A 13167-nucleotide genomic window follows, 5' to 3' on the forward strand; every position below is an offset into this window, starting at 1 on the left:
TCCGTTTCTTCAACAAATTGTCATTACACACCTCTTGTTTATCAGGCAGTGGGTAGACATTGATAAATAAAATTCGGGGCCAAAAAGTTTATGGAACTTACAATCAAATTTGAGATAAAAGATACTATGTAAGTTATTAGACACATAGACATGTTACTTATAAACTGTTTTGAATGCTCTGACATTAACAAGGTGCAGTGATGGAGAAAAGTGGATAGAGGGAAGGAGGAGCATGATTTAGACGAGCTAAAGGAATGACCTTGCTAGAGGGTTGACATTTACACTGGGATCCAGAAGAGGGGAGCCAGTCATATGGAGAGGGGGCTGGGACTTTTCAGGTTCTGGCAACAGTATGTGAAAAGGCTTGAAAGTAGGGACAAAAGAAAGAAATAATAGACTTTGAAGCATTAAAGAGAAGCCAGCAAGTTGAGGTCAGAGTAGCATGAGACAGGATGGAGATGTCAGGATTCCAGATCATGCAGGGCATCCTTGGCCGTGTAAAAAAGACCGTGCATCTAATTTAAACTAAAATGTGCGTTGGGTTGTTCCTTAAGGTCAGCTTTACAGCTGTGTGGAAACAGATTAAAGAATACCCAATAGGACAAAATGTTTATTTTTTATTTATTTATTTATTTTTAGTGAAAACTATGTCATTCATTGAACTATATCACCTCGATAATGGAAAATCCTGATATCACCTAAAGTTAGATATTTTTAAATTTTACAACTGGTCATTAGACAATTGTCAAGTTTTCTTTTTAATGGTAGTTGTTTCATCACTCCTGGAGATACCTAACATTTTATTTTTCAGTAGTGATAAAAAAAAAAATGCCTCTACTTCAGCTTCACTAAACTTCATTTTCATCAGCACGTTGAGGAAATGGTTTTCTGTCTCCGTCGTCTGTGGCCAGGGAGGGCATTCTGAGATGTCTCTGTAGGATGCCTCACTTTGTATCTGGGTATAGGCAAACCCGCAACTGGAATTTTCTGATGAAAGTATTCCTCAGTAATCTTTGATACTGTCAAGTTCAAAAGCATCTTTTTGCCTCTGTTTAACTAAAATTAAAACGAATTTGGCCCTTTCTCTGCAGAATCACCATGGTGGCTGGGACCCTGTACCCATATCCTGAAAACTGGAGGGCCTTCAAGGCCCTCATTGCCACTCAGTGCAGCAGGGCTCAGGTCTGCGTGCTCACCGCACCACTCCACTTCCATTTTGGCCAAACCAAACACACCCCCGAATTTCTCCATGAATTTCCTGCTGGCAAGGTTCCAGCCTTTGAGGGTGACGATGGATTCTGTGTGTTCGAGAGCAATGCCATTGCCTCCTATGCAAGCAACGAGGACTGCAGGGAAGTACTCCCAAAGCAGCAGCCCAGGTGGTGCAGGGGGTGAGCCTTGCTGATAGCAACATAGTTCCCCCAGCCAGAACCTGGGTGTTCCACACCCTTGAGCCTCATGCGCCGCAACAAGCAGACCACAGAGAATGCAAAGCAGGAGGTGAGGGGAATTCTGGGGCCGCTGGACGCTCACTTGAAGACAAGGACTTTTCTGGTGGGCGCATGTGATACTGGCTGACATCACAGTTGTCTGCACCCTGTTGTGGCTTTATAAACAGGTTCTGGAAGCTTCTTTCTGCCAGGCCTTCCCTAATCCAAACCGCTGGTTCCTCACCTGCATTAACCAGCCCCAGTTCCGGGCTGTCTTGGGGGAGGTGAAAGTCTGTGAGAAAATGGCCCAATTTGATGCTAAAAAGTTTGCAGAGAGCCAGCCTAAAAAAGGACACCCCACAGAAAGAGAGCTTCTACGAGAAGAGAAGCAGAAGCCCCAGGCCGAGCGGAAAGAGTAGAAGACGGCTGCCCCTGCTACTGAGGAGGAGCTGGATGGACGTGCGCGGGCAGCGGCTGCTGAGCCGAAGGCCAAGGATCCCTTTGCTCCCCTGCCCAAGAGCACCTTTGTGTCGGATGAATTTAAGCGCAAGCACTCCAACGAGGACACACTCTCCGTGGCGCTGCCGTACTTTGGGGAGCACTTTGATAAAGATGGCTGGTGCCTGTGCTACGCCGAGAACCGCTTCCCTGAAGAGCTCACCCAGACCTTCATGAACTGCAACCTCATCACTGCAGTGTTGCAGCGACTGGACAAACTGAGGAAGAATGCCTTTGCCGGTGTCATTCTCTTTGGAAGCAACAATAGCGGCTCCGTTTCTGGAGTCTGGGTCTCCCGAGGCCAGGAGCTTGCCTTTGCGCTGAGTCCAGATTGACAGGGGCACTACGAGTCATACACATGCTGGAAACTGGATCCCAGCAGCGAGGAGACGCAGACTGGTTCGAGAATACTCTTCCTGGGGTGGGGCCTTCCAGCACGTGGGCAAAGCCTTCAATCCGGGCAAGATCTTCAAGGGAACATCTCTTGCCATCGCCTAGCTGCCCGCACCTGGCCTTCAGGGAGAATGGGAGTCATTAAAGGAAACTGAACATCGAACCCTTTCCTGCGCTGCCTCCTTTGTGGGTGGTGGCTTCTTCAAAGGGGAGTAGATATGTTGAAGCAGGGTGTTGTCTATACCTGCAGGATCTCCCTGTGCAGGAGAGAAGTCTTCAAAAGAGCAGGAAGAGAGGCCTCTCCTCAGTTTTGATTTTTTTTTTTTTTTTTAATTGCCTTGCCTCTCCTGTGATGACCGTCTTCTAGCCTAGCTGGGAAAGGTTGGATGTAGTTAGGAGGTGGTGACACGGGGCTTTGTAACTACCTAATTCCAGACCTTCCCTCATGAAGGGGGAGAATACCTGCTGACAGAGTGAGAGCACAGCATATGCAGAACGACTTAACACTACTTCCCTGCTTCCCGCAGCTGCCCTGTGAGCTGGGGTGGCCGCCGTATCCAAGAGTCATAGTTTCAACACTTCAGACAAAGAGGCACAGACTCCTTGGAACAGATGCTGGCCTGTGGGCCCTAACCTGGCTGTGGATCGTCTCTGGGGTATCTCTACTTTCTCACAAGGAAGTGGGGTTCAGAGATTTAAGCAATTTGCCTGTGATCACACATCTTAGGTAGCGGAGGCAAGATTTTGAACCCAGTGGGTGTCACTGGAGCCTGTACCCTAAACACGCCCTAGTGCTTCCTGCAATGTAGAGCAGTCATAAATGTCCTTTAACAACCAAAAAAAAAAAACCCCCAAACTAATCTGAATCACGTCATCCTTACATTTAATTCAGTTAGTGTCTTTCCTCATCTATTACCTTAGCCTCAATTTGTCAGCTGATAATTTTTCTAAGCATCTCAAGGAGCTCAGAGTAAGCTAATTGTGGTTCTGTGGAGCTGGACCTTTGGGAGGAAAGAAAAAGCTGGTATCTACATTCCCTAATCGGTAATATCCTTTCCAATTCACCATAGAAAATGGCCTAACTCAACCAAATTAGCAGAAAACATGTAGGAGTTTAGCTTACATGGCCCTTATGTGATTGCTGTCATAAAATCACGAAACGCATACAATTTTAAACTGATCTTGAAGTGAGATGAGTAGATGTTAAATAATACGCTATTTTCTCGCAATGTGTTTCAGTGACAAATTCCATTTTAAACAGTTACATGATTACAAGCTCTGAAATTAAATTTCATGATGAATAATTAAGCACCACTCTTCAGAGTCCCTGGGAGAAGCCACATTCTCTGCAGCATGTACACTTGGAATAATCGATTGGGAGTCAATTGGCAAAGTACTTCAGATTTAATTTGCAGTTCTGAAGGATCCTCCTTCAGCAGTTAGGGAGTCTGCTGCAGCCCCTGCTGTCCCATTTTGGTGGGGAAAAAAAGCAGGATTTTATCTTGCTTTGGTACTGTTTCACACTATGGTATAAGATTCCTCAATTGATTGTGAAAGATACTCATACAAGAGAGTTCCTATTTATTTAAACATCTTTTAGAGTCACAGGTGGAAACAATGAAAAACATAATTTAGGAATTCTTGTTCACTGTTTTTTATTCTGGAATTCAGGGGTTAGTTGATGTGGGAGTGTTGTATAGAAAAAAGACCCATGGCCTTTTTTTTGAGGAAAAAATTCTAGATTTCAGCCACTTGGAATCTGGAGCAAATGGGCTAAATTCTGTGTCTCAGTGGCTTCATCTGTCAAATGGGTATAGTAATATTTCTCAAAGTTGTTGTGACAAGTAAATGATATTATAAATAAAAGACTCCTCACACAGTGCTTGGCCAGAGTAGACAGTTTTCTCTAAGGATGAAGTCTAGATCATTCCTTACTCACAGACCAGAGAAAGTTTATAAGGGTGGTATTCAATGCTATTTCCATTTTCAAAAAATTTTACCTGCCTTGAATATAGACAAGACAGGGGTATGAGTGAAACATCAGTCTCTCCCCACAATAATGCTGCTTCCTCAGCCCAATGTGGTCTGTCTGGGCTCTGCCACTGATGGAGAGCTGGATACTGCCAGTGTTGGTGAAAAGCAGGAGTCAGCAAACATTTTTTTGTAAAAGACCAGATTGTGGGCATCGACTTAACTCTGACAGTTTGTGTCCCATCGACTTAACTCTGCTGTTGTAGCGAGAAAGCAGCCATAGACATGTAAATAAATAAGTACACTGTTTTCCAATGAAACGTTATTTATGGACACTGAAATTTGAATTTCCAATAATTTTCACTTTTCACAAAATGTTACTCTTCTTTTGATTTTTTCCAACCACTTAAAAATGTAAAAGTATTTTAAAAGGAGAGAGTTGTGTGGCTTCACTCTTGTCAAAGTAAGAGGCAAGGACATCCACAGAAAAATAGGGGATCAAGATCTGATGGGAAGGAGGTAGATGTTTTGGGATAAAACAGGAGTTTTAGAGTCAGAACTGTGTTTGAATCCTATTTTCTCCCTTCATTGGCTCTCTGACTCTAAACGCAAGGCTGCTGAACATCTGTCTCAGTGTTTTCATTTATAAAATGGTGATAAAAATACCTACCTGAGTGGGCTATTGTAAGGATTAAATAAATTATTCTATACAATGGTCCTTGCATACAGAAGGTACTTAATAAATGCCATTGTGACTAATCTTTTTGTTCCTATGTGGTAGGCAGAATAATGGCCCTCTAAAAATGTCCATGTCCTGATCATAGGAACCTGTGAATAGATAGGTTTTAATGCAAAGGGGAATTAAGGTTGCTAATCAGCTGACCTTCAGATGCCGGAGATGATCCTGGGTCATCCAGGTGGGCCAAGGTAATCACAAGGGTCCTTATAAGTGGAAGAGGAGGCAGAACAGAGAAAACCAGAGAGATGGCAGTGAAGAGGAGGACTTGCCCAACGTCTCTGGCTTTAAAGATGGGAGGGAGCCACAAACCAAGGAATGCCAGCAGCCTCTAGACGCTGGAAAAGGAGAGCAAATGGATTATCTCCTAGAACCACCTAAAAGAAATGCGGCCCTGCCAAGCCTTGATTTTAGCTTAGTGAGACTCATTTTGGACTTCTGTCTTCCAGAACTGTAGAAATAATAAATTTGTGTTGTTTTAAGGCACTAAGTTTATAGTAATTTGTTACAGCAGCAATAGGAAACGAATACAGACTGTTACTATTATTATCCATGCGAAGAAAGCTAGTTGTCCACAAAAGTATATGCTTCCCCCTTCCTTAGTGCAGAGATTTTTATGGAACTGGGTGCTGTCAAAAATCGAGAAATAGCACAATTAGAACCACCAAATTAATAAATGATTAATAAATTCAGTAAGAGTTATTGTGTATCTGAGAACAGTTTGCAAACTGGGAGCTTTCAAATGCAAGGACTCCCATGAAGCTCAGGGGTGTGGTGTTACAGGATGGCTTACAAAGTGAAAATGAGGAAGCTGGTAACCTTTACAATGACTGGTTATTACAATGGGGGTTTCCAGATGGTAGGAGCTTGGTAAAAAGGGATTATCTCATACCATTTTTAGGAAGATGGCTTAAGTTTCTTTTCTGATTGTCACATGCATTTACAAGAAATAACCTAAGTATTGCTTATATTCATGAAATGAGATTTAGTTTTACTAACATGGCTTTTGTCTGCTGAGGGAATTCTCAGATCTGGACTCCATTTTATATTTAATTTGAACAGTTTTCCCCTTTCGTTCATTCTCTCTACAAGCTTAGAGCGTGACTAACTAGTAGAGTGTTACTCACCATTGCCACAGTTAATGGAGTCAGGCTGAAAAATCACATATTTGCTGTTTCCATTGCTCGAGTGGTCAGGATGGAGGGTCATGTAGTCGCTCTTCCCAACAGTTGCCTGTCATCGTGGAGGTGGGCGGCCAGGTCATTTAGTTTTTCCAGTTGCCTAATCCTCATGGATATCTGATGTGTGAGTGGCTGCTGAAAGGCGTTTTAAATTGCCCTTGAGAGGATACAAGGCACTAGAGAGGTTAATATGATGGCTCTAAGGAGAATATTAGCTGAGGATTGAAAAATTCCCAAGAACAGAGATTCGCAGGAGACAATATTTAACCAATTAAATAAATCAAATGGGTTATAATAAAATACAGCGTTCACCACTTTTGTTTTTAATGGATAATGTGTATGTATTTGGGTTTCAATTTCTTCTGAGTTATTTACATAGGCACAATATGGTGTATTAGCAATCACACATCCTCATGATTACTTAGGACAAGATGAACATATGGATGTTTTTATCAGGAGGTGAAATGAAAGTTCACCTGAAATGTTTTCATTTCAGGAGGTGAATGAAGTTTTACCATTCTCGGTAAAACTTGCGTTCCGATGATCTGTCTCCCTCCACTGTCTCTCATGCCTCCCAGCCAATCTTCAGCCCACTTGGCCAGGAACTGCTCCCGTCAAATCTTCCAACCCCCTCTGTGTTCCTGAACTCGGATACTTCTCTGGCCTCACCTTGGCCGCTCGGCAGGATCTGACACAGCTGACTCCTCCCTCCCTGAAGCCCTTTTTTCTCTTGGCTTCCAAGAGACCACCCACCACGCCATCCTGGTGTGACCCCACCTCTGGCCTCCTGTTCAGTCTCCTGTGCCGCCCTCTCTTCTTTCCAGCCTCTAAATGGTCAGGAGATGCAGAGCCCAGCTCCGTCTGCCCTGCCCCGCAGGCTGATCTCACCCAGCCCTGCTTTCAGTATCACACAGCCTGATGGCTCCCACATTTCTATCTCTGGCTGGCACCTCTCCTGTATATGCAAAAAAAAGAAAAAGAAAAAAAAAAGTGTTTTTTTAAAAATAAAGTCTATTTATTTTTATTTATTTCTTAAATTAATTAATTAATTTTTGGCTGTGTTGGGTCTTCGTTGCTGCGCACAGGCTTTCTCTAGTTGCGGGGAGCGAGGGCTACTCTTCGTTGCGGTGCGTGGGATTCTCCTTGCGGTGGCTTCTCTTGTCGTGGAGCACGGGCTCTAGGCACGTGGGCTTCAGTAGTTGTGGCACATGGGCTCAGTAGTGTGGCTTGCGAGCTCCAGAGCGCAGGCTCAGCAGTTGCAGTGCACAGGCTTGGTTGCTCCCCTGCGTGTGGGATCTTCCCGGACCAGGGCTTGAACCCGTGTCACCTGCAGTGGCAGGCGGACTCTTATTAACCACTGCGCCACCAGGGAAGTCCTAAGGTGTTGTAGGTGAGCTTCTACTAAATCAGGCCTCTATGTGATGTGAGCAATCAAGTAATTTAATGAGATGCATTTCTATGGAAACAAAAGAAAAAGTTTCATTTTAAACAAAGGTTAAAAGGTTAACAAAGGTTAAAGTTCAAGTAAATTACCAATTCGGTTTCTGCGTCTGGGGAGCAGCCAGTTGAGAAAATTTCTAGATTTGAGTTTGAGGCATCTTTACATGGAATGGGGTTGGCAGTTTCAGTCTGACGGATTTTCCTGGTTTGCAGTTTGACTGGATCTGATGTTATTGGGTGTTCCGGTGAACTCTCTTAAGTGACCCATATAGCAACAGGCATGAAGGTTGTTCACATGTGATCTGTTGTGGTACTTTCTGTGAAGTTTACAAGTAGATACCTCAAAGACAATGAATAGGGCTAGAATCTGATAACCGGTACACCAGAGTTATCTACTGAAATACATTTTTTTATAGTCATCACATTTTTATCAAAGATATTGTGAAACAGATTTGTTTGTAAAGTAAGTCTAATCTTATTAAACTTGGCTTGATTATTTACATAAATATAAGAATAATGAGTCTATGCATTTTCTTAAAAATGACATTTCAGTCAAAGCTTGGGTCATATCTAAGGGACTTTACTGGCTTCATAAAGTCAACCTTAGTTCTTTAAATTATTTAGTGATAAGGAATCTCAGATTAGACCTCTAAAGTCTCTTTAAGCTAAGCAGTTTAGCCTAATTGTTTTCTGTTGTTTCTATTGTCTAATTGTTTTCTATTACACAAGGAGAACAGATTCTTATTGAACTTATATAAGTACATATATTGGCATGAAAAATAAGAATATTTAATAAGAGTTTCTGAATTCTGGAGGGATCAGGGTGGGAGAATAACAAATGTTTCAACTTTTGTTGACAAAAGTATATTTTACCATTTGCTGTAAGTTATATATAGCTTAAAATGGAGGAGAAAAAAAGAGTCTTTTAAATCTGGAAAACAAAACATTAAAGAGCAATGGGTTTGTTTTGTTTTGTTTTGTGGGTTTTTTTTTGTGTGTGTGGTATGCGGGCCTCTCATTGTTGTGGCCTCTCCCGTTGCGGAGCACAGGCTCCGGACGCGCAGGCTCAGCGGCCATGGCTCACGGGCCCAGCCGCTCTGCGGCATGTGGGACTTTCCCGGACCGGGGCCTGAACCCGTGTCCCCTGCATCGGCAGGCGAGCTTAAAGAGCAGTGTTTTGAATGAAGTCATGAAGATTATAATTATCTTCATCAGTACAATCAATCTCCTGTAATTCTTATTTTGCTTCATCTTGGGTTAGCAGCTTTATGAATCATTTTTCCATTAGTTTCAGAAATTCTTACCTAGTTCAGTGTTACAATCTTAAAGTGATCAGAAACTTGTATTCTACAGTGCTTGTCAAGGTTTTTTCCATGCATATCTTTGAAGATGAAGCATATTTGCCTATAGTTTATTGTAAATGCTTTCAGAGAATTGAGAATACAACATTAACCATGAATGATAAAAGACTTAAAAATATTCATGGTTAAAGATCTGTTGATAGTTCATACCCACACAAAAACTAATGCAATTGATGAGTAAATTTGGTTATATTTGTGATATACAGTATTTTAAGATAATAGTTGGAATTATGACTGATAACATTGTACCAGGCCATATCAGAATTTTAGGAATTCCATATAATTTCTGAATTACTTATATATATAAGGTATACCTATATAAATATAATCTAAGGAGGTTAAATATTATTTTTATTTGACAATATTTCCTATGCAATTTAACATCAAATAAGCTTAAATAAATTAACATTTCTCTTTTATAAGGAGAGAGAAGAAATCTTTTGAGATCTTCCAGGAACCCTCTGGAAAATCCCAAAGTTAGTTCAAGGTCAAAAAGACTTCATTCAGGGCTTCCCTGGTGGCGCAGTGGTTGAGAGTCCGCCTGCTGATGCAGGGGACACGGCTTCGTGCCCCGGTTCGGGAAGATCCCACATGCCGCGGAGCGGCTGGGCCCGTGAGCCATGGCCGCTGAGCCTGCGCGTCCGGAGCCTGTGCTGCGCAACGGGAGAAGCCACAACAGTGAGAGGCCCGCGTACCGCAAAAAAAAAAAAAAAAAAAAAAAGACTTCATTCAAAATTTGATTTGAGGAAGTTTGCCCAAAATGTCAAAAGGTTTAAAACATTTGATCAAATAGGAGCATAAGTCACTGTGAAACAATATTTAGTTATCCCTTTAACCAAAGTGACAATGAAAAGATTTGCATTGCAAATACAGAAAGTTACCTGGTTATAAAAACAAACATACAAACAAAAACCCTTAGCTCATTTAAAATGGAAAAGACTCAGTTCTTCTAAGTAATCAAAGTCCTGATAAAGGCTATGTAGAACATAGGAAATATTTTCTAAGATGCAGAATCTTTGTTTTCCTAGGCAGATTACATTTACATAAAGAAAAACCCTTTATAAACTTTTACTAAGAGTGGATCAATAATCTACAAAATTTGTGGCTTTAACAGAGAGAAAATTAAACTCTAGTTTTGTATCAGTACCTTAGTGAGCTCATTTAAGGAAAACCTTATAAATCTATCCAATTTAGCCAGCTTTGACCTCACAACATAATTTATTTTCCACAAACCTTCTGAAAAATTTCTATATCCATTTAGGATTTATCTTACTCTTTTTCCTTTTGTTCTGGAATAACCAGTCATTTTATTTTCGACAACATTACTCTTTTTCTTTAACAGAAATACGTACTCTTGCGTACTCTTCATGTCAAAATACATCCCATTTTCTTCCCATACTTTGCAAACAAAATTGTTTCCCTTCACTCTTACTGTTTCTAGTAGTTCTATTTTTATATATTGATTATAAATTTTTACTATTAGTAACCTTTACTTTCCAGTGAAAACTAAGAAACAGGCAATTGTGAAGTATCATATATTCGCATCCTGCAGTAGACTCACAGACTTATAAATAGGTAATTAAAATTTATAACTTTTTAGAAACATTCTTCACACTACCATTTTCTAAATGTGGCAGAAGGCATATTTATTAATAGACACAAATATCTTTTGTTTCTATAAAAATTAAGCCAAAAGTAGATAGATTTAAACTTATATTTAGCAATCTATGTCTCAGTATGTTATGTTCTTGGAAATGATCTTGATATTCAATGAATATCCATTATTTAGTTTCACTTAGTGTAAACTTTTATCTCATTCATATTTATTTAAACTATTTGTTTTTAACAATTATTCTTAAGCATTTTTCTCACCACCTTAATGTTCAGATGTCTGAATTCCCAAGATTCACATATTACATCAAGCTTAGCCTCTTGGTCTCCTGATACCCAGAGCCATATCCTCTCATGTGCTGCTTGGTCTTGTGAGTGAGTGAGAGTGTGTGTGTGTGTGTGTGTGTGTGTGTGTGTGTGTGTGTGTATGGAATATATGTATGTATGTACACATTCACATATAAGAAATTAGCATGACCTAAGAGATTTTTGTAAATTACCTTGCTCATAATGCTGATTTTAAGGGACTAAATTTCTGCTGGTTTATTATTCATCTTGCTTTCTTTCTTCTTTATTGAATGGTTTCTACCTCACTGTTTATGTAGTCTCCAGATAGTAACAGTGAAAGGGAAGGTAGAGACTCTGACCTTTTCCTGGCTTACCATTTTACCTTGTCCAGTTTCAAAGAGTGATTTGAATTTAAGGACAATCATACCCCTGTTTGCTTGAGACTGGTGTCTCCATGCAAAATTCATTGATGAAAAGTGAGAAGTCTGGCACTGGGAAGAAACTGTTGGAGAATCAAAGAAAGATATCTAATGGGGAATTAAATTTCTGTGGTGTGATGTTAAAGAGAATTTTTTCCACTGTTTCCTTACTCGATCAGAAATAAGAAATCTATTGTTCTGGATGTGTTTTCGTTCAGGCTGCTATGAAAAAAATATGATAGACTGGATGGCTTAAACAAGCGAAATTTACCCCTTACAGTTCTGAAGGCTGGGAAGTCCAACGTCAGATGCTGGTTAATTGGGTTCCTAGGTTGCAGATGGATACCTTTTTGCTGTATCCTCACACAGGAGAAAGAGAAGAAAGCTCTCTCATCTCCCATCATGAGAGTTCTACCTAATTACCTTCCAGAGTCCCCCTCTCCAAATATCATCACATTTGGGGATTAGGGTTTCAACTTATGAATGTTGGGGAAACACAAACATTCAGTCCATAGCAAGGTGGGTTGTGAAGGTGCGTCTCTTTGGCTTTGTGATGGTGTGATGATTGATGACTCAGGGTAAGCAGACACTTCCCAAAAAGACTCACATAGGGGTACCACAATGCAGATGGAGAGTACACCAAAGTAGGAGTTAGGGGCTGGCAGTTCTGCTTTATGTTTTATCAGCTGAACATACTCAGTGACTCTGGGTCATGGTTTTTCCTTCCATATCATGAGATCTGCTCTCTGTAATCATGCACGAATTTTTTGGTCCAAAGGTAAGTGTGTTGGGGAAAGCTTTTGAGAAAATAAACTGATATTAACGTAAGTATCAGACCCAGAACATATGATACATCCAGTTCATTGGCAATCACAGCCTCTTCACAAAGATGGCCTGTTCTACTGAAAAATCTGAAAAAATCTTCTGAGTCATGCAGGTTGTATCACTGCCAAAAGAACTCTTCAGAAAGTGTAACCATGGAAACAGCACACTAGCCATCTCAAGGGGTGTATAAAAACATCTGAAAACTAACAGTCAGAAGGAGTACTTGGCGAACACTGGGAAAGGTGAGAGTCTGTGCTTACCTTGTGGGTGAAGAAAGGGCCTTTTGATTGATACTGCTGCTCTGAAAAGTCTAAGCAAAAGGTCTAAAAGCAAGACTCCTGACGTCTGAGCAGAATCTGGCAACTACATCACAGCTGGCATGTGTAATCTGCAACACGGGGATCCTGTAGAGACCAAGAATCTTTAGTCTGAATTTATCTGCAGTAATGCCTCAGACAGCCTGAAAAGCTCTGCCGCTATCAATTCTGTTATTTGATGGTTGATCTCTTTATTTAGTAGAACTCCAGAGAAAGTGTACCTCTGCACAGGATGAAGGAAGCTGTCTCTAAACTCCCTGTTACACACATTAAACCACGCTGCTCTCCTTATCACGCAGTTATTTTAATGAAAACAAAATGAGTGTACTTACATGGGTATTTATGTTATTTACTTCCATCTGTAACACACAGATTGATTCTTGCAAAAAAATTTAACTAGAGAGCGTACTGGGCAAGAGTTTTTCTTCCCACTTGTTAATCCCCTTCCTTCTGAGAGGCAAACTTATTTACCAGTGATGTATATAACCTTTAAATCCCTTTCCTATATGTCCTACAGTTTATTGCTTTGGGTTTGAGGTTTATTATTTATTGATATGTTTTGACCTACAAAGTGCTTTTTTCCACTTAACTATGTTTGTTTGTTTTTTTAACATCTTTACTGGAGTATAATTGCTTTACAATGGTGTGTTAGTTTCTGCTTTATAACAAAGTGAATCAGCTATACATATGCATACAT

The 13167-nt window shown here is 40.7% G+C and overlaps 1 protein-coding gene and 1 pseudogene across 1 annotated transcript in view; both read left to right on the top strand.

Moving 5' to 3' along the window:
* Positions 1–13167, top strand: part of OXR1 (oxidation resistance 1) — an 874541-nt gene that overhangs the window by 281395 nt on the left and 579979 nt on the right. The gene's annotated exons all lie outside the window — the stretch shown is intronic.
* LOC101283871 (elongation factor 1-gamma-like) lies at positions 1099–2426 on the top strand (annotated as a pseudogene).

The sequence above is a fragment of the Orcinus orca genome, chromosome 17 (assembly GCF_937001465.1).
Source record: "Orcinus orca chromosome 17, mOrcOrc1.1, whole genome shotgun sequence".
In the NCBI taxonomy this organism is placed as follows: domain Eukaryota; kingdom Metazoa; phylum Chordata; class Mammalia; order Artiodactyla; family Delphinidae; genus Orcinus; species Orcinus orca.